The sequence below is a fragment of the Balaenoptera borealis genome, assembly GCF_965194805.1.
Source record: "Balaenoptera borealis genome assembly, chromosome: 12".
Taxonomy (NCBI): Eukaryota; Metazoa; Chordata; class Mammalia; order Artiodactyla; family Balaenopteridae; genus Balaenoptera; species Balaenoptera borealis.
In genome coordinates, this window is record NC_138869.1 from 60409813 (window position 1) to 60437069 (window position 27257).

The 27257-nt window shown below is 36.6% G+C and overlaps 1 protein-coding gene across 3 annotated transcripts in view; it reads right to left on the reverse strand.

Annotated features, from left to right (window-relative positions):
* The window catches only part of ZCWPW2 (zinc finger CW-type and PWWP domain containing 2), a 140308-nt gene that overhangs the window by 106438 nt on the left and 6613 nt on the right, over positions 1-27257 (reverse strand). The window lies entirely within an intron of this gene.

Sequence of the window (27257 nt, forward strand, 5' to 3'; positions counted from 1 at the left end):
GGATGGGTCTCATCTAATCAAAGACCTTAATAGAAAAAAACTGACCTCTCCCAAGCAAGAAGGAATTTTGCCAGCAGAACTGCCTTTGGACTTGAAATGCAACTCTCCCCTGAGTCTCTAGCCTGTTGGGCTACCCCATCAGATTTTGGACTTATTAAGATACCACAATCATGAGCCAGCTCCTTAAAATAAATCTCTCTTTCTCTCTCTCTCTGTATACACACACACACACACACACACACACACACACACACACACACACACACACACACATCCTGTTGGTTCTGTTCCTCCGGAATTACCCTAACACGTGGGAAAGTAAAAACATAACATAACTCACTTACTGAAATTTAGCAGCTGCTTTCTTTAGTAAGCACTCTTCTGGGTATTGTCAAGTTTTTATTAGACTCCAAAATTAGATTCCAAAGATCCAAAAAAGTTAATTCTAACAGTTTTTTCCAGTTTAATCATTGCTTTAGTGCCATTTTCAGTAATATCACAACTTACTCTTAAATGATTCAATATATATTTCCAAATATATATTGAATATATATTCCCAAATCATTATTTTCAAATGTTAACATTGAGAATATTTGGGAAATCTGGGTATAAAGCAACTGGAAATTCTTTCTTATATTCTTGAAAATTTTCTATGAGTCTGAAATTAAAATAAAATGGTTTTTAAAATGTAGCTATCTTGGAGACTGGTTCAAGATGGAAAACTGAATACATGCCAGAGTCTTCTCATGCCACCCCAGGTGCCAGGAAATTACAGAAAGTATATATCCTAAAAGATGTAATTAAAAAAAAAAAGCAAGCAGTACCCACAGGTCTCCAGAAACTATGAGGAAGCCTTTCATGAAAGAAAATAGATGGGAATGAAGAGAAGGAAGCCACAGCCCCAAATATCCACAGAAAAAAACTCCCACAAAGATGGAAGCTGGTCCAAGGCTGTGCTAAGATAATGAATGCATGAGGGGTCTGGGAAAACTAAGAGAGTGACTGGCTGGAGTACTAAAGTAGAGCATACAGGGTCACCTCTCTTTGGGCCAGGCTTTAAGCAACAGACACGTCTATCATCAGGTAGAGCAGAGATAGCTAATCCTGGGGTGAAGGGGTAAAACAGAAGCTTCAGGAGGCTAGCAACACCCAGGAAAAATAGAGAGTTCTCACTACCCAGAAGAAACCACTGGCTCACCCCATCCAGGAGCTTTGTCTTAACCACTCTTCCATATTTGGAGAAAAGCTAAAGTAAACAGAATTCATAAACAATCTCAAGTACGCAGTTGAGCACTCAATCACAATAATCAAAGACAAAATCCAATAATGAGAGAGAGGAAACAAACCTAACAAAAGGAAAAATTCATTACCTATAAAACACAAGCTTAATAAATTAAATAGGATGGCATTTTAGAATATCCACTAACTTCAGAAAGATATGAAAGGATATTCATTTCTTAAAAGAATCAACAGAATATCATGGAAATTTAAATTTTGACCACTGAAATTTTAAAAAATCAATTGATACACTATCAAAATGGTCAAAATAAAAATAAATGAACTATAAGATTGAGCCAAGGGTTTTTCAAAGAACGCAACCCATTCTTTAAAAATGATGTGTAAGGGACTTCCCTGGCGGCACAGTGGTTAAGAATCCGCCTGCCAGTGCAGGGGACACAGGTTCGAGCCCTGGTCTGGGAAGATCCCACATGCTGCGGAGAACTAAGCCACAACTACTGAGCCTGCGCTCTAGAGCCACAACTACTGAAGCCCACGCATCTAGAGCCCATGCTCCGCAATGAGAGAAGCCACCACAATCAGAAGCCCCCTTCATGCCAGGGAAGGGGATGGCGCTAACCCAGTCATATATACTGGTGTGGCCCACTGTGAGTTAGGCATGGCAATCCTACGGCTAACTTGCAGCATCTTACAACTGTAACCACCAGTCTTAGATTTCTCTTCAACCTTGAATGCCATGCTGTCAGGACAGTGCTAGAATCAAAGTTTTGCCACATCTTATTACTACTATAGTCTGGTCCCTGATCATGCCAGGGGAAATCATGGTGCTTCTCTAATTATTCATTAAAAGCTCCATAGTTCAACAGTCAAGGGCCCTCTAATGGCATTTGCCCTATGGCCTGAATAGATTGGGCTATGCTCTGCTTCAGAGTGGAATGAGGCAGTGGAGGTTCACCATTAAGTTACTGACTCCATCCATGTGAGCGTTCTCTAGTAAACATTGCTCCAGCAAGTCTGATATGTGGGCTGCTTGGCCACTTGCATTGTTTGCATGACATGTCACATTACAGATAAGAGAAGAAAAACCATTATGATCATCTTAATATTTAAGATGATCCCAAAAGCATGTGAGAAATTTAAGTCACTCGTGATTTTTACAATAAAAAATAAAGTTCAATCTCAACCCAGCACCATTTATAAAAATAAATTCCAGACTGACTAAACACTAAGGTAAAAAGTATCAGACAACATATATAGCATTGAAGTAAAAATGCATTTGTATATAAAATACAAAAAAGTCATAAAAGATTGATAATCTTGAACATGTTGAGATTAAATGTTCTGTGTAACTAAAACTAAAAACAAGTTAAAACCATAAAATAAGTTGAAAAGCAAGAAAAAGACAAGGATGAAATATTTTCAATACATAGACATAGGGATTAATATTCAGAATACATACAGTATGAAGTGAATGTACTTGGCAGAAGAGCTTCATGAAAACAGGGAAGCCTCAAGGGTGCTTTTCTGTTTATATTGTTTTTAAAATTTTGTAATAAGACTAAATGCATTTAATATCCTAGTAAAAGTCTGAGTATCAGTATCTAACAACATAAAAAGCACAAAACAGATTTGTAATTTCTAATATATGATTACAAATTGTATGACCATATATAGTACATTCCACAAGTCAAGAGAGGTAGAAAGAGGAAAAGAAGACTGTGGTTGGGTCTAGTAACGAATAAATACAGAAATAGAGATGATCCACATTAGAGTATATTCTACCAATACCAAGACCAGCCAAAATATACAAAATAAAACTCAAATATTACTCAGGAGAGAGAAGATAATGGCTAAGATTCCTATACTATATCTCAAAGGTTACGGGAGCGCCCACCCAACTTCACCATGTAGTTTGTGTGTACTGTGACATGTAGTATGTAGGTTTTTTCAAAAGGACGAAGTATAGAATTTTAATTTTAGATTAATAATTATAAAATTATAGTATACCCATAAAAATGGCTCACTGCTTGTTATTTGTACTAATTTTTAAATCTAGTTTTAAATTTAAGCACTGAGTCACATTCTTATAAGGTAGGCAAAATATTCTTCCCTCATCAGAAAAAGTCTGAACTGGAGACCTTTTTTCCTTGAACTTTTAGAAAAGGTGAAATGAGACGCTTTAAATGAAGATTTTAGAATTGAAGAGCTAGACTTTCAGGATTCACTAACTACCTAATTTCTAATCTCAATGTTTAGAAAGCCTCACTAAAAGAAGTCATCCCCAAACCAGCCCACTCAGGATTAATACATACCTCTTTTCTTCTAATAGAATTTCTTTAATATAAAATGAAAATAAAATCCTAATAGGTTAAAACAAGCCAAATGCCCACTCTGCATGGGTAAATACTTCACAAAGTCAACTGAATCCAGAGCTAAGCCTGAATTGTGCAGGTTCTCAGTGAAGTCATCAGCCATACAATACTAACAAACGTCAACTATTTACATATTTAGTAAGCCCTCTAAGAAATGTACCCCAAGAGGCAGTAACCTGTATTTTGTGCCATCTTGAAGACATGCACATTTTATTTTTTCGTATAGTGTAACATTTCAATAGAATTCATTAGCTACTAGGTGATAATGCTTTGGTACTATTCATACAGGATCCCTTATCTTAAAAGATGTGAGTTTTCCCAAACAGGAGCTTTCTTCTCCTCTTTAGAGCTTTCTTCTCCTCTTCTCCTCTTTCCTCTTCCTGCTTTAGAAGTCTCATATAAATTAAACACCCTATCAAATAGTAACACAGAGGGAGGTGACACAGGATGCAAGTCACCTCTCTGTATATTTATTACATTCTCCTTCAAGGTATTTACACTAGAAAGATTAGTGTGGCTTGATTAATATTTCAGTGGTAAAAGTCTGAGTGATCAGAACCTTGGCAAAACCTGAATTCAAAATTGTTAACAAATACTTCTAGTGACAAGCCTAAGAAATTATTACAAGTTTACTATTATGAGGGAAAACAATCATCTCTGAAAGATGCCTCAACCACTGCTTCTCAATATAGAAGGATAAAACTACATAATTAACCCTATCTCTGTCCCCCGAAATTTCCCTAATTTCATTCATTAGAAGGGGATTTAAAGACTTTTAAGAGCACTTTATAGCAGCATTCGGCTTCCTATGAAATACTCAGTATCTTAAATATTATGTATACTTTTTTCTCTTTTAGTAAACTCAATACTGGCTTTAGAGCTTGTGGAAATGGAGAAAAGAAGAACCAATTCAATACCATCCTAGAAATTGTCTTTTGGCAGAATAGCAAATATCCAAATCAAAAACTGGATAGGAACTGTTAGGGGCTAAATTGTCTCCCCTGACCCCCAATTTATATGTTGAAGTCCTAAACTCCAGTACCTCAGAATAAAACTGTATTTAGAGACAGGGTCTTTAACGAGGTAACTAAATTAAAATGAAGTCATTAGGGTGGGTCTTCGTCCAGTCTGAATGGTGTCCTTATCACAAGAGGAAATTTGGACACAGACAAGCACAGAGGGAAAACAATGTGAAGACAGAGGGAGAAGACAAACATCTAGAAAATGAGGAACAGAACCTGACCTCCAGGATCTCAGAAGGAACCAACCCTGCCAACACCTTGATTTCAGACTTCTAGCTTCCAGAACTGTGAGAAAATAAGTTTCTGTTGTTTAAGGCACTTAGTCTGTAGTACTTTGTTATGGCAGCTCTAGAAAACGAATACAGCCACTTCTGTCTTTCCAAAATTTAAATAGATTTTTGTTCCCCTTCTCTATAAGCCTCAGTCATCACCCCTCAGTGGAAATGGGTGGAGACTCTGGCCCTGCTCCTCCAGCTTCTCAGATGCTGCTTTCTTATTGTTGTAGTAAGGCTTAAACAGATGGGCGTTAAGGAGGACTTCCCCAAAATGCCTTTAGAAATAAACCCACAACATATTTTCTGCCTTTTCCCACACACGAGATTGAAAGGGAAAGACAGTTGTCTTGTCAAAACCAGAAGCCATATCCATATCAGAGCTGTCGTCTTGAGTGGTAACCGCATGAAAAGGAAGGGCTGGAGAAGTGCTTGATGTGGGGCTGTGGGCATCGGAGTCGAGAGACTGAGGTTCTTCCTGCAGTTTACTGATCTGGTGGCTTCTTTATCCCTTTCCATATACAGTTCCCACTTTTCTTTGGCTTCAAGATAGAGTCTAGACTGGGGACTGCCCTTTTACCTACCACGGGACTCTAGTTTGTTTGTTTGCTATTCTGCTGGCAGCTTTTCCTGTCTTTTCACAAGTAGCACTCAGCCACTGCAGAAGTGCTCTGAAGGAGTCTCCTGGAACTGCAAATAGCTCTAGAAGTCCTTTCAGCATTTACCGTCACTAAAGTGAGAACCAAAGAACCTAGCTCTGCAAATACGGCAGCCTTCTATACTTCAGTACATCTTTGGCTTGTAAAAGTCAACATCTTTTCTTCTAGAAATAGTCTTCCAAAAGCAGCCATTCCATCCTCAGTAACATTCCTGAGGTGTGGCGTGTACACCAGGACATTCCCGACCGCACATCCAGGCCCTTCCTCCTCAACTGCCTTATCTAGGGAGACTGTCTTCTGCAGCTGGTTCTCCATGAGAGTTTTTGGTTTTGCTTCTAACAAAGAAGCAGCACACAGCAGAGCTTCAAAAGCGAGGAAGGGGCAGAATCCATGGTTGTGGGGGAGGTAACTGGAATTACAAGGCGCTGAAGAGTGTTTAGTATCTAAATGCATTCTGGACACTTGGTGGGACATATAGGATAAGGAAATAAAGATTAAACATACGGCTTCATCTTCATCTAATAGATTTTTACTGGATTCCTTAGGATTTTCTATTTACAAAATCATGTCATCTGCAAACAAGAGATAATTTTACTTTTCCATTTCCAATCTAAATACTTTTAATTCCAATTTCTTGCCTAACTGCCCTTGTTAGAACCTTCAGTACAATGTTGAATACAACTGGGGAGAGTGGACATTCTTGTTTTGTTTCTTATTTTAAGGGAAACACTCTCATTCTTGCATCATTAAGTATGGTATTATCTGTGAGTTTTGTGTAGGTGCCCTTTCAGACTGAGGAAGTTCCCTTCTATTCCTAGTTTGTTGAATTTCTTTTTAAATCAGGAAAATGTGTTGGATTTTGTCAAATGCTTTTTCTGCATCTATTGAAATGATCATGTGGTTTTCTTTATTGTATTGATATACTACATTAATTAATTTTCAGATGTTTAACTTTAAATTCCTAGGACAAATTTCTTTAGTCATTATGTATAATGTTTTTTATATGCTGCTGGATTCAGTTTGCTAGTATTTTGTGGAGGATTTTTGTGTCTACATTTATAAAAGATAATGTTATGTCTGGTTTTGGTATCAAGGTAGACTGATTTGATTTTAAATTCTATGGCGACAAACCTCAAAAGGATACTCAACACTTCTCCATAATCCTACCACAGTTCCCTTTAAATTTACTTTCCCACTCACCCAGACAATTTCTGTCTTGAAAACACTTTTCTGCCTCCCCACCTTAGCAAATGACCCCAGATAGGAAATATTTCCATGCATTCAATTATTGTTTTCATCTAGGATCAATCATAAGCACACAAACATACACACACACAAAGATTTGAGCTTAGCTCACAGGCTAGGTTAATGCTAAGATATACAAATTTAAGCCTCTTGTGGTGAAAACAGAACTGTTCATCTTCCTTTTATTATATTTCCTGTGCTGTGTTTTCCAATATTCTGTATAATGCCATCACAATGCCAAGCTATCAGGGAGTCTTCTGCTCTTACATGCATAATATACTTGAAATATATTTATCATGTATATTATACAATTATCTGAACCTGGCATTAAAGATACAAATTTTAAAATAGCTTGATTAATAAAAAAATTACAGTAGACTAAACTTTACTAGTATTGTGGCTATTTAACGTTTGTGAGTCTTAACTTTAAATACTTAACATCATAGGTAATGTATTGTTAGAATACATATCCTGTTAATATGTCCATAATATGGTAAGTTAACAGAAATAGGAAGATTAATATATAAAGTAATAATACAATATGCAATATTTAATACCTCTTTACAATTTTAGACATGATTTAACTGGCATTCTTATAATTACTAATGGCCATAATTAGTGTTATGCAAATTTAAAACTATTCTAAATATTGTTCTATAAGAATTGAATTGTCTCTATGTTCAAAACTATAACTTTTTCTTAAAACAAAACGAGACAGGTATTATTTCAAAGTCTACAGCAACAATAGCCTACTACTGTATAATGAACTGCAACAATTGAGAACTAATCTTTTTAATATAAATTATTTCTGGTAAGTCAAAAGAAAATGTGACACACAAAAAAGGCTTGCAGCTTTTAACTTGACATGACTAAAGTAAAAGTTGCTGAATTCCAGAAAAGAAAGCAGCACAAAAAATGTCAACAAAAGCATTTACTTGTAGTTTGACTAGATACATTATTGAAGAAAAAAATTTTTAAGAGACAGTTTTCTTGCATTTTCAAACATTGAACATTCTGATAGGCAAATGAACTCTCAAAAACGAAATGGAAAAGTTATAAAAATATATATATTAACGCATGTATGTGGAACCTAGAAAAATGGTACAGATGAACCGGGTTGCAGGGCAGAAGTTGAGACACAGATGTAGAGAACAAACACATGGACACCAAGGGGGGAAAACTGCGGTGCGGTGGGGATGGTGGTGTGCTGAATTGGGTGATTGGGATTGACATGTATAAATGATGTGTATAAAATTGATGACTGATTTAAAAAAAAAAAAAGTTATAAAAAATTTATATTGCAATAAGAATCTAAAGGATCTAGAGACATATAATAATGAGAATATAAAGTTGATATTTATATTTTTAAAAACTGCAAATTATTAACAGATGTTAATTAAAAAATGTCAATCTTATATTTATATATCCAGATAAAATATTATGAGGGCAAAAGCAAGATTATAAATGCGTATGATGCTATGATTGAAACTATATTGTATCAGCTAGGATTCATTTTGTTGCAACTGACAGCTTAAGCCAAAAAATTAAAAATTAAAAAGGAAAGAAAAAAAACTATTGGCTCATATACCAAAAGTGAGAAGTATGGCTGACATGAGGCATAACTAAATTCAGGACTAAATCAACACAGAAAAATCAGTAGCATTTCTTTACACCAACAACAAACTATACAAAAAGGAAACCAAGAAAACGATTTCATTTACAATTGCATCAAAAATAATAAAATACTTAGAAATAAATTTAACCAAGTAAGTAAAAGACCTGTAAAATGAAAACTATAAAACACTGATGAAAGAAATGGAAGACGACACAAATAAATGAAAAGATATTCAGTGTTCATGGACTGGAAGAACACTGTTAAAATGTCCGTATTATGCAAAGTGAGCTACAGATTCAATGCAATCACTATTAAACCCCTGTAACACTTTTTACAAAAATAGAAAAAAAAATTCTAAAATTCATAGAGAACAACAAAAGACCCCAAATAGCCAAAGCAATCTTAAGAAGAACAAGTTAAAGGCCTCACACTTCCTGATTTAAAAAAATACATTACAAAGCTACAGTAATCAAAACATGCTGCTTGAACAAAGAAAGATATACAGATCAACTGAACAGAACAGAGATAAATCCACACATATATGGTCAACTAATCTTCAACAAGGGCATCAAGAATAGATAATGAGGAAAGGACAGTCCCTCCAATAAGTGGGGTTGGGAAACTGAATATCCACATGTAAAAGAATGGCATTGGGCCATTATCTTATGCCATACACAAAAATTAACTCAAAATGGATTAAAGCCTTAAACATAACACCTGAAACTAGAACTTCTAGAAGACAATCAAACTAAAAAACTTTGCACAGCAAAGGAAACAATAAAGTGAAAAGGCAACCTGTGGAATGGGAGAAAATATCTACAAACCATACATCTGATAAGGGATTAATATCCAAAATATATAATGAGTTCCTACAGCTCAATAGCAAAAAAACAAATAACCCGATCAAGAAATGGGCAAAGGACCAGAATAGACATTTTTCCAAAGAAGACATACAAATGGCCAACAAGTATATGAAAAAATGCTCAATGTCACCAACCATCAGGGAAATGCAAATCAAAACCACAATGAGATATCATTTCACAACTGTTAGGATGGTTATTGTCAAAAAGTTAAAGAATGACAAGTGTTGACAAGGATGTGGAGGAAAAGGATATACTTGTACACTGTTGGTGGGAATATATATTGGTCCAGCCATTATGGAAAACAATATGAAGGTTCCTCAAAAAATTAAAAATAGAAGTACCATATAATCCAACAATCCCACTTCTGGATATATATCCAAAGGAAATAAAAGCCTTATCTCAAAGAGGTATCTGCACTCCCATGTCCACTGCAGCATTATCACAATAGCCAAGAAACAGAAACAACCACTGATGGATGAACGGATAAAGAAATACTGATATATATATAAAGAAATAGTGACATATATATAAAAGAATTACTGGACTTCCTTGGTGGCCCAGTGGTTAGGAATCCGCCTGCCAATGCAGGGGACATGGGTTTGAGCCCTGGTCCGGGAGATCCCACATGCCGTGGAGCAACTAAGCCCATGCACCGCAACTACTGACCCTGCACTCTAGAGCCCGCAAGCCACAACTACTGAGCCCGCATGCCACGACTACTGAAGCCTGTGCACCTAGAGCCCGTACTCCGCAACAAGAGAAGCTACCACGATGAGAAGCCTGTGCACCACAACAAAGAGTAGCTCCCACTCGCCACTAGAGAAAGCCCGTGCACAGCAATGAAGACCCAATGCAGCCAAAATAAGATAAAGAAAGAAATGAATTTATTTAAAAAAAGAAGAATTATTATTCAGCCTTAAAAAAGGAGGAAATCCTGTCATTTGTGACAACATGGATGAACCTAGAAAGGCATTGTGCTGCATGAAGTAAGTCAGGTGCGCAGAAAGAAAAATACCATATGATCTTGCTTAATTTGAAAAAAGTCAGAATCATAGAAGCAGAGAGAATGGTGGTTACCAGAAGTGGGGTAGGGAGAGGAAAATGGGGATATTTTCGTCAAAGGGCACAAAGTTTCAGTTATGTGGGATGACTAAGTTCTAGAGACCTAATGTACACTGTGACTATAGTTAATAATACTGTATTGTATACTTGAAATCTGCTGAGAGTAAATTTTTTTAAACAACGATAGAAACATTGTTTTCAATCTCCAAATATTAGATAGAAGGTAAATATTCTTTTCTTAAATTTACATAGAATTCTTTTTATTTTTGTCTATTTAATCCTCCTATATTTAATTTTTATTTTATTAAATCATAGTTGATTTACAATATTATATTAGTTTCAAATGTATAACATAGTGACTCAATATTTTTATAGCTTATACTCTTTAAAGTTATTATAAAATATTGGCTATATTCCCAGTACTCTACAATATCTTCTTAATTTTTTTTTTTTTGGCAGCATGTGGGCTCTTAGTTCCCCAACCAGGGATCAAACCCGTGCCCCCTGCATTGAGAGTGAGGAGTCTTAACCACTGGACCGCCAGGGAAGTCCCATTATATCCTTATAGCTTACTTATTTTATACATAGTAGTTTGCTCCTCTTAATCACCTACCCCATCTTGCCCCTCCCCCATTCTTCTCCCCACTGGTAACCACTAATTTATTCTCTTTATCTGAGTTTGTTTCTGTTTTGTTATATTAATTCATTTGTTTTATTTTTTACATTCCACATAAGTGGTAACATACAGTATTTGTCTTTTAATAGAGTAAATCTTAAGTGTTCTCACCACATACACACACAGACACACACACACACAAAAGGCAACTATGCGAGGTGATGGATATGTTGATAAGCTTGACTGTAGTAACCATTTCATAATGTATATGTACATCAAAACATCTTGTTATACATCTTAAATATAGACGATTCTTATAAAAATAAACTGATTAATTCAGGATTGATTTCACCAGGACTTGGTTTCCCTTAGTCTCTCTACTTTGCCTCCTGCATTAGGTTCAGTCTTAGGTTCCATGTGAAAGAAGATGGCAGCAAGTTCAAGTCCAGTGTGAAAGGAGTGTCTCTTCTCCAGGAGTGTCTCTTCTCCAGGAGTCCACAAAAAACTCAGCGCATCACACTGGTTCTAAGTGGGCATATGTCTATCCCAGTGTCAGTAACTACAGCTGGTGAATATCATATGCTAATTTTTAGGCATAGGTCACATACCCATCTCTGGAGCAAGATGTAGAGACCACCCCACCCAAAATACAGTGGAGGAGGAAGATTTTCCAGAGGTAAATTGGGGTGGAAGATAAAAAGAATAGGTATCTATGCAATATTTGAAAATATATATATCAGAGACAAAAACTGGAAGAAAATATAGAAAATAAAAGTCTTATGGTGATAAGATTATGAACTGTTTTCTCCTCTATCTTCCAAAATTTTTAAATGGAAATTTAAAAATTGTATTATTTCATATAATTATACAATCAATCCTCATTACTTGCAGATTCCATATTTGCAATTTTGCCTACTCACTATAAATTATTTGTAATCTCCAATATCAATATTTGCTGTGTGTTTGCAAGGTAACACTCTGCCTTCTTGCTTCAGCTCTCATACTGTAAACAAGTGTCCATTTCGTGGTCTATTCAGGGCTAATATAAATGTAAAATTACAAAATTAACATTTAAAAGTTATTTCTCAAAGATATTTTAGCAACATAACAGTACCTATCTTTGAAATAAACATTTTGAAAAAACGTATTTAGTATCAGACCTACATATATCAAAATGGTGATGAACTGCAGAAAATTTTGAATACTACTAATTTATCAGATTTAGTATTATTTTTCTATACATTTTATTCATAATTACAGCTTATATATCAGACTTTCAATTAAAATCAGTTATTGAAAATTCTAGAGAACTTTTAAAATATGAAAACAGGTTTCCAAATAAACCACCAAACTATAAATTTTCAATAAAAATCGTTTCAATCTCCATTGTCTCTTTAAACACTTGTGTACCCAAAGCCTTAGTTTTTGATAAATTGTAACTTCTTGTTGCAAAACTTAAATTGTAAAAATGTTTTATACACTTGTAAATTTTAGAATTGTAAAGCTGCAACAGGTAATATGCCAATAATGGCTAATTTTACAGTTACCTTGGAAAATGAAGATAATTAAGGGTTCAATAATCTTAGTCTCTAGGAATGTAATTATAATGTATATAAGAAGGGTCAAGCAATGTTCCTAGTTCAAGAAAATTGACCTTAACCTACAAAAACATATATTCCTTTGGAATATAAATCTGGTTTTCTTTAAATATAGCAAAATGGACAATACCTCAAACTAGATATTAATTTGTTCCTTCACTCATTCATTTTTTTAAACAGATAATTTACTGTGTACCTCTCACATGTTGCACAAAAGTTCTAGGTGCTGGGGAAACACCAGTGAATAAAAACAGACACAGCAGGCATGAGTTACCATTCCAGTTAGAGGGGAAATACACAGTATATATAAGCAAACTAATAAATAAATGTCAGATATTGATAAATACTAAAGGGAAATATAGGGTGATACGATAGGAAGGTGTGTGTGTTGGAGGAGGTTTGGTCGAGGAAGGTTTATATGGATGTATGACATTTGGGCGGTGACTTGAAAATTGAAGACACAGCCCATAAAGAGCCTTGAAAAGAGGAAATTTTTGGCCTATTTGAAGGGCAAAAATGAGGCCAGTGTGACAGGTAATAAGTGCAGGGAAGATTTCCTGTCCAGATCTACTATCAATTAGGAAAAAATCAGAGAACCAAATAGAAAAATAGCCAACAGACTTGAACAGATACTTCACAAAAGAGGCAATCTAAATGACCAACAAATATGAAAAGGTCCTCAAAGTTAAGAATTGTAAAGGAGGGGGCTTCCCTGGTGGCGCAGTGGTTGGGAGTCCAATGCAGGGGACACGGGTTCAAGCCCTGGTCTGGGAGGATCCCACATGCCGCAGAACAACTAGGCCCGTGAGCCACAACTACTGAGCCTGCACGTCTGGAGCCTGTGCTCCGCAACGGGAGAGGCCACGACAGTGAGAGGCCCGTGCACCACGATGAAGAGTGGCCCCCACTCACCTCAACTAGAGAAGGCCCTCACACAGAAACGAAGACCCAACACAGCCAAAAATAAATAAATTAATAAATTAATTTTTTAAAAAAAGAATTGTAAAGGAAATGCAAATTAAACCTACAGTGAGATACCACAACACACCAGCAATGCCAGTGTTAGAAAGACAGACAATGCCAAGTGTTGGCAAAGATATAAACAGACTGGAACTCACATACACAGTTGGTTGAGTTGCCAATTAGTATGATCATTGGCAAATTTGCTTTTCATTATCTACTAAATTTGAACATACTTCTAAGTACATACATACCAAATATCTATATCTAATATCTATATCTATCTCAAGGTATGTACAAGAACATTCATACCCAAAACCTGTAAACAATTCAAATATTTATAACCTGTAGAACAAAAATGAAATGTGGGATACTCATACAGTGGAATACTACATAGCAAGAAGAATGAACAAACTCTTGAGACACAAAACTTGAGTGAGTCTCAGAAACACACTGAATAAAAGAAGCCAGATATAAGAATAGCTCTTCTAGGGTCCAGACAACTATGACAGGTAATATGTGAGGGGAAGAGATTCATCCTTAACCTGAATGTGGTTATACAAGTGTATTTACTTGTAATAATTTTTGAGCTCGTCATCTATAATTTTTGTATATATGGTATAGTTCAACAAAGTATATATTTTAAAAATATATGACAGTATAAAGAATATATTTGAGTAGGGAGACGATGTTTTGGCCCTGGGTAGAAATAAGGCTCTGAAGAAAAATGGACTTATTCCATGCATGTTGTAGAGGTAGAACAGGTAAGACTCATTGCTGTATTGCCTATAGGGAATAAGGGAAAGATAGGGATCAAGATAGACTAAGTTTTCAGCTTAAGTAACTAGATCAAAGTTAGTGACACTTATGTTTCCAGAAAGACAGAATGGTTGATTGCATTAGATGTTGTTTAGAATTTCAGACATGAGGACAGAGAAGTTGCCACTGGATTTAAACATGGAAGTCATTGATGATCTGAGAGCAATGTTAGTTTAGTGCTGGGGATGAAGTCCTGATTGGAGCATGCCGAACTGTAACTATGAAGTAAGGAAATGAAGAAAAAATTTTAGGTAACTCTTTGAGTAGTTGTTTTTGCTTTCCTGTGAATGGGGAGGAGAGATACGCAAAGAGAAGAGAAAGCTTGAAAGCACTGGGGATCAGAGCAAGTTATGACATGTATATTATGCAGGTAGTTGAGGAGACAGAGCCTGGTATAAAGAAATGAATTTGACTTACCTAATAATTTTGGTGGAAGATTAGGATCCAATACAATTCACCTTATCCTCTACCCCAATACCAGAAAGCTACTTCCTAAGAATCTTCTTTACTGCAAATGGTCAAATTTTTCTATTCTTTAAGTTTTGCTACGTTTGGGGGCAGGGGGGGAGTTCCCATTTTTCTCCTCATTTCTTTTGCTTTAACAGCTTTGAAATATAATTCACATACTACAGAATCCACCCATTTAAAGTATACTATCATTTCTTTTTATGTCCTGGGTTCCTTAATGATGTTGAAGCGTTCATTTGTGTAACATTCAGCATAAAACAAAAAAAGGTTTTGGAAACAACAGAGAGAGATTTTCCTTCTAAACTTTTATTTCAACAATCAATTTTAATATAAAAAGCATTTATTGTACAAAACAAGATTTCAGAAAAAAAGAAAACCCATTTCCAATTGCTGATATTCAGGAAAGAACTCATAGTAACATTCTAGAACTGCTATTTTTGTTGTTGTTGTTGCAGTTTTTAACTTTAGGAATCTTACCCTCATTCTATATTACCTGCTCTTCTGGATATGTGAGGAAATAAACCTTTACCTGTTTAAACCACTATCTGTTGTCTTTCCAATTAGCTGAGACCAGAAACATTCTTAAAGAATATAGGCTTAAGGATTAATCTCCAAAATATATAAACATCTCATGCAGCTCAATATTAAAAAAACAAAAAACCCAATAAAAAAATGGGCAGAAAACCTAAATAGACATTTCTCCAAAGAAGACATACAGATGGCCAAGAGGCACATGAAAAGCTGCTCAACATTAATAATTATTAGAGAAATGCAAATCAAAACTACAGTGAGGTATCACCTCACACCAGTTAGAATGGGCATCATCTGAAAATCTACAAACAACAAATGCTGGAGAGAGTGTAGAGAAGAGGGAACCTCCTTGCACTGTTGGTGGGAATGTAAATTGATACAGCCACTATGGAGAACAGTATGGAGGTTCCTTAAAACACTAAAAATAGAATTACCATATGACCCAGCAATCCTACTACTGGGCATATACCCAGAGAAAACCATAATTCAAAAAGACACATGCGGAGGACCTTCAAGATGGCGGAGGAGGTCAGATCCCAGGGAGAGGACTGGGGTTGGCTGCATGAACACAGCCTGAAGGGGGCTAGTGCGCCACAGCTGGCCGGGAGGCAGTCCAGAAAAACTTTGGACCTGCCTAAGGCAAGAGACCACTGTTTCGGGGTGCAAGAGGAGAGTGGATTCCTTCCCTGTCTGCCCACAGAAGGCAGAACACTGCCTAAACAAGCTCCAGAGATGGGAACGAGCTGCAGCTATCAGCTCAGACCCCAGAGACAGGCATGAAACACTAATGCTGCTGCTGCAGCCACCAAGAATCCTGTGTGCAAGCACAGGTCACTATCCACACGCCCCACCCCAGGAGCCTGTGCAACACACCACTGTCAGGATCCTGTGATCCAGGGACAACTTCCCTGGGAGAACACTTGGGGTGCCTCAGGCTGTTGCAACGTCACGCCAGCCTCTGCCGCCACAGACTCGCCCGGCATTCCAATTATAACTACCATACCCCTCCCTTCGCCCTGGCATGAGTGACCCAGAGCCCCTAATCAGCCGCTGCTTTAACCCCGTCCTGTCCGGGTGGGAACAGAAGCCTGAGGACAACCTACATGCAGAGGCAGGGCCAAAACCAAAGCTGTACCCCAGGAGCTGTGAGAACAAGGAAGAGAAAGGGCAATTTCTCCATGCAGCCTCAGGAGCAGCGAATTAAATCCCCACAATAAACCTGAGGTACCCGGCATCTGTGGAATCCCAGAATAGACAACGAATCAACCCAAAATTGAGGTGGTGGATGTTGGGAGCAACTGTAGGTGAGGGGTTTGCTGTCTGCGACTGACTTGTTTCTGATTTTTATGTTTATCTTAGTATAGTTTTTACTGCTTGTTGTCAATGGTGAATTTGTTTATCAGTTTGGTTGCTCTCTTTTTTTAAATATTTTTTAATTTAAAAAATTTTTTTCTCCCTTTTTTTCAGAGCTGTGTGACTGACAGGGTCCTGGTGCTCTGGCCTGCTATCACGCGTGAGCCTCTGAGGTGGGAGAGCCGAGTTCAGAACATTGGACCACCAGAGACCTCCCAGCCCCATGTAATATCAATCAACGAGAGCTCTGCCACAGATCTCCATCTCAATGGTAAGACCCAGTTCCATACAATGACCAGCAAGCTCCAGTGCTGGACACCCCATGTCAAACAACTAGCAAGACAGGAACACAACTCTACCTATTAGCAGAGAGGCTACCTAAAATCATACTAAGTTCACAGACATCCCAGAACACACCACGGGACACAGCCCTGTCCACCAGAAAGACAGGATCCAGCCTCACCAACTAGAACACAGGCATCAGTCCCCTCCGCCAGGAAGCCTACACAACCCACTGAACCAACCGTACCCACTGGGGGCAGACACCAAAAACAAAGGGAACGACGAACCTGCAGGCTGTGAAAAGTAGACCCCAAACACAGTAAGTTAAGCAAAATGGGAAGACAGAGAAATATGTAGCAGATGAAGGAGCAAGGTAAAAACCCACCAGACCAAACAAATGAGGAGGAAATAGTCTACCTGAAAAAGAATTTACAGTAATGATAATAAAGATGATACAAAATCTTGCAAATAGAATAGAGAAAATACAAGAAACGTTTAACAAGGACCTCGATGAACTAAAGAGCAAACAAACAATGATGAACAACACAATAAATGAAATTAAAAATTCTCTAAAAGAAAACAATAGCAGAATAACTGAGGCAGAGAACGGATAAGTGACCTGGAAAATAAAATAGTGGAAATAACTGCCACAGAGCAGAATAAACAAAAAAAGTGAAAAGAATTGAAGACAGTCTCAGAGACTTCTGGGACAACATTAAACGCACCAACATTCGAATTAAGGGGTCCCAGAAGAAGAACAGAAAAAGAAAGGGTCTGAGAAAATATTTGAGGAGATTATTGTTGAAAACTTCCCTAACATGGGAAAGGAAGTCCAGGAAGCACAGAGAGTCCCATACAGGATAAATCCAAGGAGAAACACACCAAGACACGTATTAATCAAACTATCAAAAAATTAAATACAAACAAAAAATATTAAAAGCAGCAAGGAAAAAACAACAAATAACATACAAGGGAATCCCCATAAGGTTGACAGTTGATCTCTCAGCAGAAACTGCAAGCCAGAAAGGAGTGGAAGGATATATTAAAAGAGATGAAAGGGAAAAACCTACAACCAAGATTACTCTACCCAGCAAGGATCTCATTCAGATTCGATGGAGAAATTAAAACCTTTACAAACAAGTAAAAGCTAAGAGAATTCAGCACCACCAAACCAGCTTTACAACAAATGCTAAAGGAACTTCTCTAGGTAGGAAACACAAGAGAAGGAAACACAAGAGAAGGACCTACAAAAACAAACCCAAAACAATTAAAAAAATGGTAATAGGAACAGACATATTGATAATTATCTTAAACGTAAATGGATTAAATGTTCCAACAAAGACTGGCTAAATGGATATAAAAACAACACCAATATATATGCTGTCTACAAGAGACCCACTTCAGACCTAGGGACAAATACAGACCAAAAGTGAGGGGATGGAAAAAGATATTCCATGCAAATGGAAATCAAAAGAAAGCTGGAGTAGCAATTCTCATATCAGAAAAAACAGACTTTAAAATAAAGACTATTACAATAGACAAAGAAGGACACTACATAATGATCAAGGGATCAATCCAAGAAGAAGATACAACAATTGTAAATATTTATGCACCCAACATAGGAGCACCTCAATACATAAGGCAAATGCTAATAGCCATAAAAGGGAAATCGACAGTAACACAATAATATTAGGGGACTTTAACACCCCACTTTCACCAATGGACAGATCATCCAAAATGAAAATAAGTAAGAAAACAGAAGTTTAAATGATACATTAAACAAGATGGATTTAATTGATGTTTATAGGGCATTCCATCCAAAAACAACAGAATAATCTTTTTTCTCAAGTGCTCAAGGAACATTCTCCAGGATAGATCATATCTTGAGTCACAAATCAAGCCCTGGTAAATTTTAAAAAATTGAAATTGTATCAAGTACCTTTTCTGACCACAGTGCTATGAGACTAGATACCAATTACAAAAAAAAAAAATGTAAAAATACAAACACATGGAGGCTAAATAATATGCTACTAAATAATCAAGAGATCACTGAAGAAATCAGAGAGGAAATCAAGAATACATAGAAACAAATGACAATGAAAACACAATGACCCAAAACCAATGTGATGCAGCAAAAGCAGTTCTAAGAGGGAAGTTTATAGCAATAAAATCCTACCTCAAGAAACAAGAAAAATCTCAAATAAACAACCTAACCTTACACCTAAAGAAATTAGAGAAAGAAGAACAAAAAACCCCCAAAGTTAGCAGAAGGAAAGAAATCATAAAGATCAGATCAGAAATAAATGAAAAAGAAATGAAGGAAATGATAGCAAAGATCAATAAAACTAAAAAGAAAACCTGGGTCTTTGAGAAGATAAACAAAATTGATAAACCATTAGCCAGACTCATCAAGACAAAAAGGGAGAAGACGCAAATCAACAGAATTAGAAATGAAAAAGGAGAAGTAACAACTGACACTGCAGAAACACAAAGATTCATGAGGGATTACTACAAGCAACTATATGCCAATAAAATGGACAACCTGGAAGAAATGGACGAATTCTTAGAAAAGCACAACCATCCAAGACTGAACCAGGAAGAAACAGAAAATATAAAGAGACCAATCCCAAGCACTGAAATTGAAACTGTGATTAAAAATCTTCCAACAAACGAAAGCCCAGGACCAGAGGCTTCCCAGGTGAAGACTATCAAACATTTAGAGAAGAGCTAACACGTATACTTCTCAAACTCTTCCAAAATATAGCAGAGGGAGGAACACTCCTAATTTCATTCTACAAGGCCACCATCACCTTAATACCAAAAGCAGACAAAGACGTCACAAAAAAAGAAAACTACAGGCCAATATCACTGATGAACATAGGTGCAAAAATACTTAACAAAATACTAGCAAACAGAATCCAACAGGACATTGGAAGGATCACTCATCATGATCAAGTGGGGTTTATCCCAGAAATGCAAGGATTCTTCAGTATACGCAAATCAATCAATATGATAAACCATATTAACGAACTGAAGGTTAAAGACCATATGATCATCTCAATAGATGCAGAAAAAGCTTCTGACAAAATTCAACAGCCATTTATGATAAAAACTCTCCAGAAAGTAGGCATAGAGGGAACTTACCTCAACATAATAAGGGCCATATATGACAAACCCACAGCCAACACTGTTCTCAATGGTGAAGAACTGAAACCATTTCCTCTAAAATCAGAAACAAAACAAGGATGCCCACTCTCACCACTGTTATTCAACCTAGTTTTGGAAGTTTTAGCCACAGCAATCAGATAAGAAAAAGAAATAAAGGGAATCCAAATCGGAAAAGAAGAAGTAAAACTGTCACTGTTTGCAGATGCCATGATACTATACATAGAGAATCTTAAAGATGCCACCAGAAAACTACTAGAGCTAATCAATGAATATGATAAAGTAGCAGGATACAAAATTAATGCACAGAAATCTCTCACATTCCTATACACTAATGATGAAAACTCTGGAAGTGAAATTAAGAAAACACTCCCATTTACCATTGCAACAAAAAGAATAAACTACCTAGGAAAAAACCTACCTAGGGAGACAAAAACCTGTATGCAAAAAACTATAAGACACTGATGAAAGAAATTAAAGATGATACAAATAGATGGAGAGATAGACCATATTCTTAGATTGGAAGAATCAACATTGTAAAAATGACTATACTACCCAAAGCAATCTATAGATTCAATGCAATCCCTACTAAACTACCAATGGCATTTTTCACAGAACTAGAACAAAAAAATTTCACAATCTGTATGGAAACACAAAAGACCCCGAATAATCAAAGCAATTTTGAGAAAGAAAAACGGAGTTGGAGGAATCAGGCTTCCTGACTTCAGACTATACCACAAAGCTACAGTAATCAAGACAGCATGGTACTGGCACAAAAACAGAAATATAGATCAATGGAACAGGACAGAAAGCCCAGAGACAAACCCACACACATATGATCATCTTATCTTTGATAAAGGAGGCAAGAATATACAATGGAGAAAAGACACCCTCTTCAATAAGTGATGCTGGGAAAACTGGACAGCTACATGTAAAAGAATGAAATTAGAACACTCCCTAACACCATGCACAAAAATAAACTCTAAATGGATTAGAGACCTAACTGTAAGGCCAGACACTATCAAACTCTTAGAGGAAAACATACGAAGAACACTCTTTGACATAAATCACAGAAAGATCCTTTTTGACCCACCTTCTAGAGAAATGGAAATAAAAACAAAAATAAACAAATGGGACCTAATGAAACTTAAAAGCTTTTGCACAGCAAAGGAAACCATAAACAAGACAAAAAGACAATGACATAAATCACAGAAAGATCCTTTTTGACCCACCTCCTAGAGAAATGGAAATAAAAACAAAAACAAATGGGACCTAATGAAACTTAAAAGCTTTTGCACAGCAAAGGAAACCATAAACAAGACGAAAAGACAACCCTCAGAATGGGAGAAAATATTTGCAAACGAAGCAACTGACAAAGGATTAATCGCCAAAATATACAAGCAGCTCATGCAGCTCAATATCAAAAAAACAAACAACCCAATCCAAAAATGGGCAGAAGACCTAAATAGACATTTCTCCAAAGAAGATATACAGATGGCCAACAAACACATGAAAGGATGTTCAACATCACTAATCATCAGAGAAATGCAAACCAAAACCACAATGAGGTATCACCTCACACCGGTCAGAGTGGCCATCACCAAAAAATCTACAAACAATAAATGCCGGAGAGGGTGTGGAGAAAAGGGAACCCTCTTGCACTGTTGGTGGGAATGTAAATTGATACAGCCACTGTGGAGAACAGTATGGAGGCTCCTTAAAAAACTAAAAATAGAACTACCATACAACCCAGCAATCCCACTACTGGGCATATACCCTGAGAAAACCATAATCCAAAAAGAGTCAAGTACCACAATATTCATTGCAGCACTATTTATAATAGCCAGGACATGGAAGCAACCTAAGTGTCCATTGACAGATGAATGGATAAAGAAGATGTGGCACATATATACAATGGAATATTACTCAACCATAAAAAGAAACAAAATTGAGTTATTTGTAGTGAGGTGGATGGACCTGGAGTCTGTCATACTGAGTGAAGTAAGTCAGAAAGAGAAAAACAAATACTGTATGCTTACAAATATATATGGAATCTTAAAAAAAAAAAAAATGTTTCTGATGAACCTAGGGGTAGGGCAGGAATAAAGACGCAGACGTAGAGAATGGACTTGAGGACGTGGGGAGGGGGAAAGGTAAGCTGGGACAAAGTGAAAGAGTAGCACTGACATATATACACTACCAAATGTAAAATAGATAGCTAGCGGGAAGCAGCTGCATAGCACAGGGAGATCAGCTCGGTGCTTTGTGACCACCTGGAGGGGTGGAATAGGGAGGGAGGGAGGGAGACGCAAGAGGGAGGGGATATGGGGATATATGTATATGTATAGCTGATTCACTTTGTTATACAGCAGAAACTAACACAACATTGTAAAGCAATTATACTGCAAAAAATATATTAAAAAAAATAAAGATAAAACAAAAAAAACACATGCACCCCAATTCATTGCAGCACTATTTACAATAACCAGGTCATGGAAGCAACCTAAATGCCCATCGACAGATGAATGGATAAAGAAGATGTGGTACATATATATAATGGAATATTAGTCAGCCATAAAAAGGAACGAAATTGGGACATTTGTAGAGACATGGATGGACCTAGAGACTGTCATGGACCTAGAGTGGACCTAGAGTGAAGTAAGTCAGAAAGAGAGAAACAAATATCGTTTATTAACACATATATGTGGAATCTAGAAAAATGGTACAGATGAACTGGTATGCAAGGCAGAAATAGAGACACAGATGTAGGGAACAAACATATGGACACCAAGGTGGGAAAGCAGGGGGTTGGTGGTGGTGCGGTGAATTGGGAGATTGGGATTGACATATACATGCTAATATGTATAAAATAGATACTAATAAGAATGTGCTATATAAAAAATAATTTAATATAATTTAAAAACAAAGGAATACAGCCTTGGTCATCGAGGTCTTGAATCTGAGCTGCTGATTCTTGGAGGATATTATGTAGTCATGCCTATTGGTACCAATACAAATTCAGAGACTTCAACCTCAGATGAGCCCTCAGCACATCTTTAAGGCTATCCTTTTTATGTATTCTCTTTCCTCTTGCAATTCTTCAGTGATTATTCTAAACCTTTTTAAATCTCAGACCATTCTCCTCATTCTCAAAAGATAAACTTTCCTCCTACATTACAAGGATTATCTCTGTCATTTCCCACCTCAATACCTAAAAGCTTATCTAAAACTGTTCTCTCACTTCCTTGCTGCTGTTTCAGACCTCAATTCTATTTTCTTTGTTCTAAAATACTTCTTGCGGGTTTGCTATGAGCCAGACAATGCTAAAGGAAAGACAAAATTCCTCTCCTCAAGTAACATTAAGTGCTATTATGAGACCAATGCAGAATGATTTGGAAGTGTATGGGGCACACCTGAGACTTCTGGGTAGGTGGTGTGTCAGGCTACTGAGAAGAGGTGATGTCTAAGCCAATCTGAAAAATTACTGAGTAAGAGTCAATGCCCCTACCGTGTGCCCCCAGCAATCTCTACCCCCTCTCCATGCTGCTCAACACATTGTATTATAGTTTATTTAATGAGGTCCTCTACAAGACAAGGAAAATCCACTGGCAAGTCAATCTATCTTGTTAACCACTGTATCCCTAGCACTTAAAAGAAACTTGCCAAAGAGAAGCGCTGAGTGAATATTTATATTATGAAATAATGAAAATAATATGAACTTCAGCGTTAAGGCTGTCCTAGATAGTACCGATATTCAAATTATTTAAAAACTAGTATGGCTGTGTGCATATCAGTTGAATATCATTCGTAGCTCTGGATTTAAATTTTGGCTCCTTCCTTTTTTTTTTTTAATTATTATTATTATTATTTTTAAATTTTATTTATTTATTTATGGCTGTGTTGGGTCTTCGTTTCTGTGCGAGGGCTCTCTCTAGTTGTGGCAAGTGGGGACCACTCTTCATCGCGGTGCGCGGGCCTCTCACTGTCGCGGCCTCTCTTGTTGAGGAGCACAAGCGCCAGACGCGCAGGCTCAGTAGCCGTGGCTCACGGGCTTAGTTGCTCCGCGGCATGTGGGATCTTCCCAGACCAGGGCACGAACCCGTGTCCCCTGCATTGGCAGGCAGATTCTCAACCACTGCGCCACCAGGGAAGCCCCCTATGAGATTTTTAAATTAAGGCAAACCAGTTAAAAAATCTATCATTTTATCATCTGTACATGTTGATGGTAATAATAGTATAATTCATAGAATGGTTTTAATGATGAAATGAAACAGCATATGAAAAAACCCATTTCAGTGCTGGTACACTAAATACATATAATAAGTGTTTGACTTCCTTTCTAGACTGCTTTTAAATGAGCTATATTTATAGTTAGATAAGAAAATTAAAATATGCGGAAACCAATGCATAATGAGAGCACTCTATTTTGTCTTTCCTTCATGATTTTTCTCAAGTGCTCAAGTTAACAAATGATTAGGTAGTTTGCTTCTAAACTTAAAATGCATTTATCCTTAATCTTCTCTATAATGTAAATTTAAAATTTGCTGTTCATTCATACCTAATTAACCAATTTGTGCCTGTATGTCAACCTTAGATTATATTTAACAATTCAACAGGAATATAAGAGCCTATTATCTGTGCAAAGTTGTAATTTATCTTTATCATTCAGGGACTACTTTATGCAGATACTGCTGGGTAGCTTCTAGCTCAATAAATGCTCCAAGATGCTTAATATTTTCTTTTCTTTTTTTGTCTTAATCATGAGGATAACTGATGGATTTCACCCAAAATAAGAAATCAAAGTATTGATAGAATGGAAAGAAACAGCTTACTGGCATATTTAAAGGATGGTATCTTTTGCAGCTTTAAGTTGTTTCCAGGAAAAAGTTAACAAATAAGTAGAAATCTGATAAATTGTGCTAAATGCCAACTTTAAACCTTAGTAATCAGTTTATATGCTTTATGTCTATCTTGGATGGCTGCAAGAATCCCAGTATTTTGTATTATTCAGTATATTGAGACTTGTGAGAATAAAACAACAGATCGAACAAGAATAATTAAGTTCTTCAGGGTGGCTACCAAATGCAGTACTGTTATAAAAAGATTAGAATTATATCAGTAGGTTGAACAAGGAGAGTATTAATTTCAGAGCAGCTTAGTTATTTCTCCCTACATGTGCCCATTCTCAATTGACCTTTATCTAAGCTATACTGTCATGTAAGTCACACAGCTGATTTGCTTAAAGGTAAAATTTCTTCCACTAATATTGCAGAAGAATAGTCTTCAATTAAGTTGACCATGTCCTTTAAATCACAAGACATGGAAACAGAATCTGACGCTAATTTAATTAGAGAATTTCAACTTGCCATTCAAAATAATTTATATATTATATTATTTGTATATTGTCAGTTATTTTCCTCATTTCAGAAATGTGGCATAATTCTAATTTAAAAAAGAGTGATAACTTTTTTACTCTGGGTTCTAGTAACTATATAATGTTTCAAAAATCACTACACAAATGTTAAGAAAAGGAATCTATCAATAGTTTTAAAATGAGAATGTGAAAATGGAATTAACTTAAATTGCATAATGCAAAACTAAGAGTATGCTTCTTCTACATATCACATCTAAACTTGCAAAGTAAGCATAACACACTGAGAACAGGAATAAGTTGGAATTCCTACCCTGGAAAGAAACAAACTAAAGGCTTTTCCCACTTTGTCTAATTTTCTTTTCAATTTCTTTGGAGAGGGTCCTCTCCGCTTTTGTTCTGAGAGGAGAGCCTGGATGGCTTGTCTTTGTGCATGAGATGGGGAAGACAAAAAAGCAAATTAGTTTCATGAAAGACTTCCAAAAATGTCATATCCATTCTCCATCTTTCATTTAGGGCCTTCAGGGCCTCATCATGATCTTTCTGGGAGGGTTGATTCCTATCTCCACTGTGGACTCTTCTCCAGTATATTCTGTGCTAAAGCTTCCTGGGTTCCACTTCATTTCCTGAGAGGTTCATACCTGGTTTCTCTCAGTATATTTGTTGAAATCCTTTGTCCTCTGATGACTCCCCACCTCTTTCTTTTTCTGTTATGTGTATATATTTTTTACTCTTTAACTCCAATCTTAATGGAAGGAAAAGATATAAATAAATCAGTCTGTAACCTCAAACAGAACTCAACAATTTGCTTTCTTAACAACATATTGTGAACATTTCCTCATATCATTAAATGTCTACACTATTTAAGCATAGGCATTATTTTAGTTTTGAAGCTAAAATTATATTCTTTTTTAAAAAATTTTTAAATGTTTATTTGTCTGCATTGGGTCTTAGTTGTGGCATGCAGTATCTTTCATTGTGGTGTGCGGGCTCTCTAGTTGTGGCGTGCAGGCTCCAGGCGCACAGGCTCAGTAGTTGCGGCATGCGGGCTCTAGAGCGCACAGGCTTAGTTGCCCTGCGGCTTGTGGGGTCTTAGTTCCCCGACCAGGGATTGAACCTGCGTCCCCTGCATTGGAAGGCAGATTCTTAACCACTGGATCACCAGGGAAGTCCCTAAAATTATATTCTTTATTTACTCTTCAATTATGAATTTAGACAATTCTAATGAAATTCAGAGTAAAGATCACAGTATTTGTCCAATATTGGAGTCACTAGACAATGATTTTTTAATATTTTACTAGTGATTGATTTAGAGACCTTCAGTTACCCATTTGTTCTTTTGTTGCCTATGCTTTTGGTGTCACATCCAAGAAACTGCCAAATCTAATGTCATGAAGCCCTCCCCCTATTTTTCTTCTAAATGTGTTATAGTTTTAGCTGTTACATTTAGGTCTTTGATCCATTTTGATTTAATATTTACAGTGTGAGGTAAGGGTCAAACTTCATTGTTTTGCATACGAATATTCAGTTTTCCCAACCACATTTCCCCATGGGATGGTCTTGGCACATCTGTTGAAAATCATATACGTGAGGATCTTTTTGTGCTCTCCATTCTATTCCATTGGTCTATATGTATGTCTTTACACCAGTACCATGTTTTGATTCTGCAGCTTTGTAATATGTTTTGAGGTCAGCAAATGGGAAGCCTCCAGCTTTGTTCTTCTTTCTCAAGATGTTTTGACTAT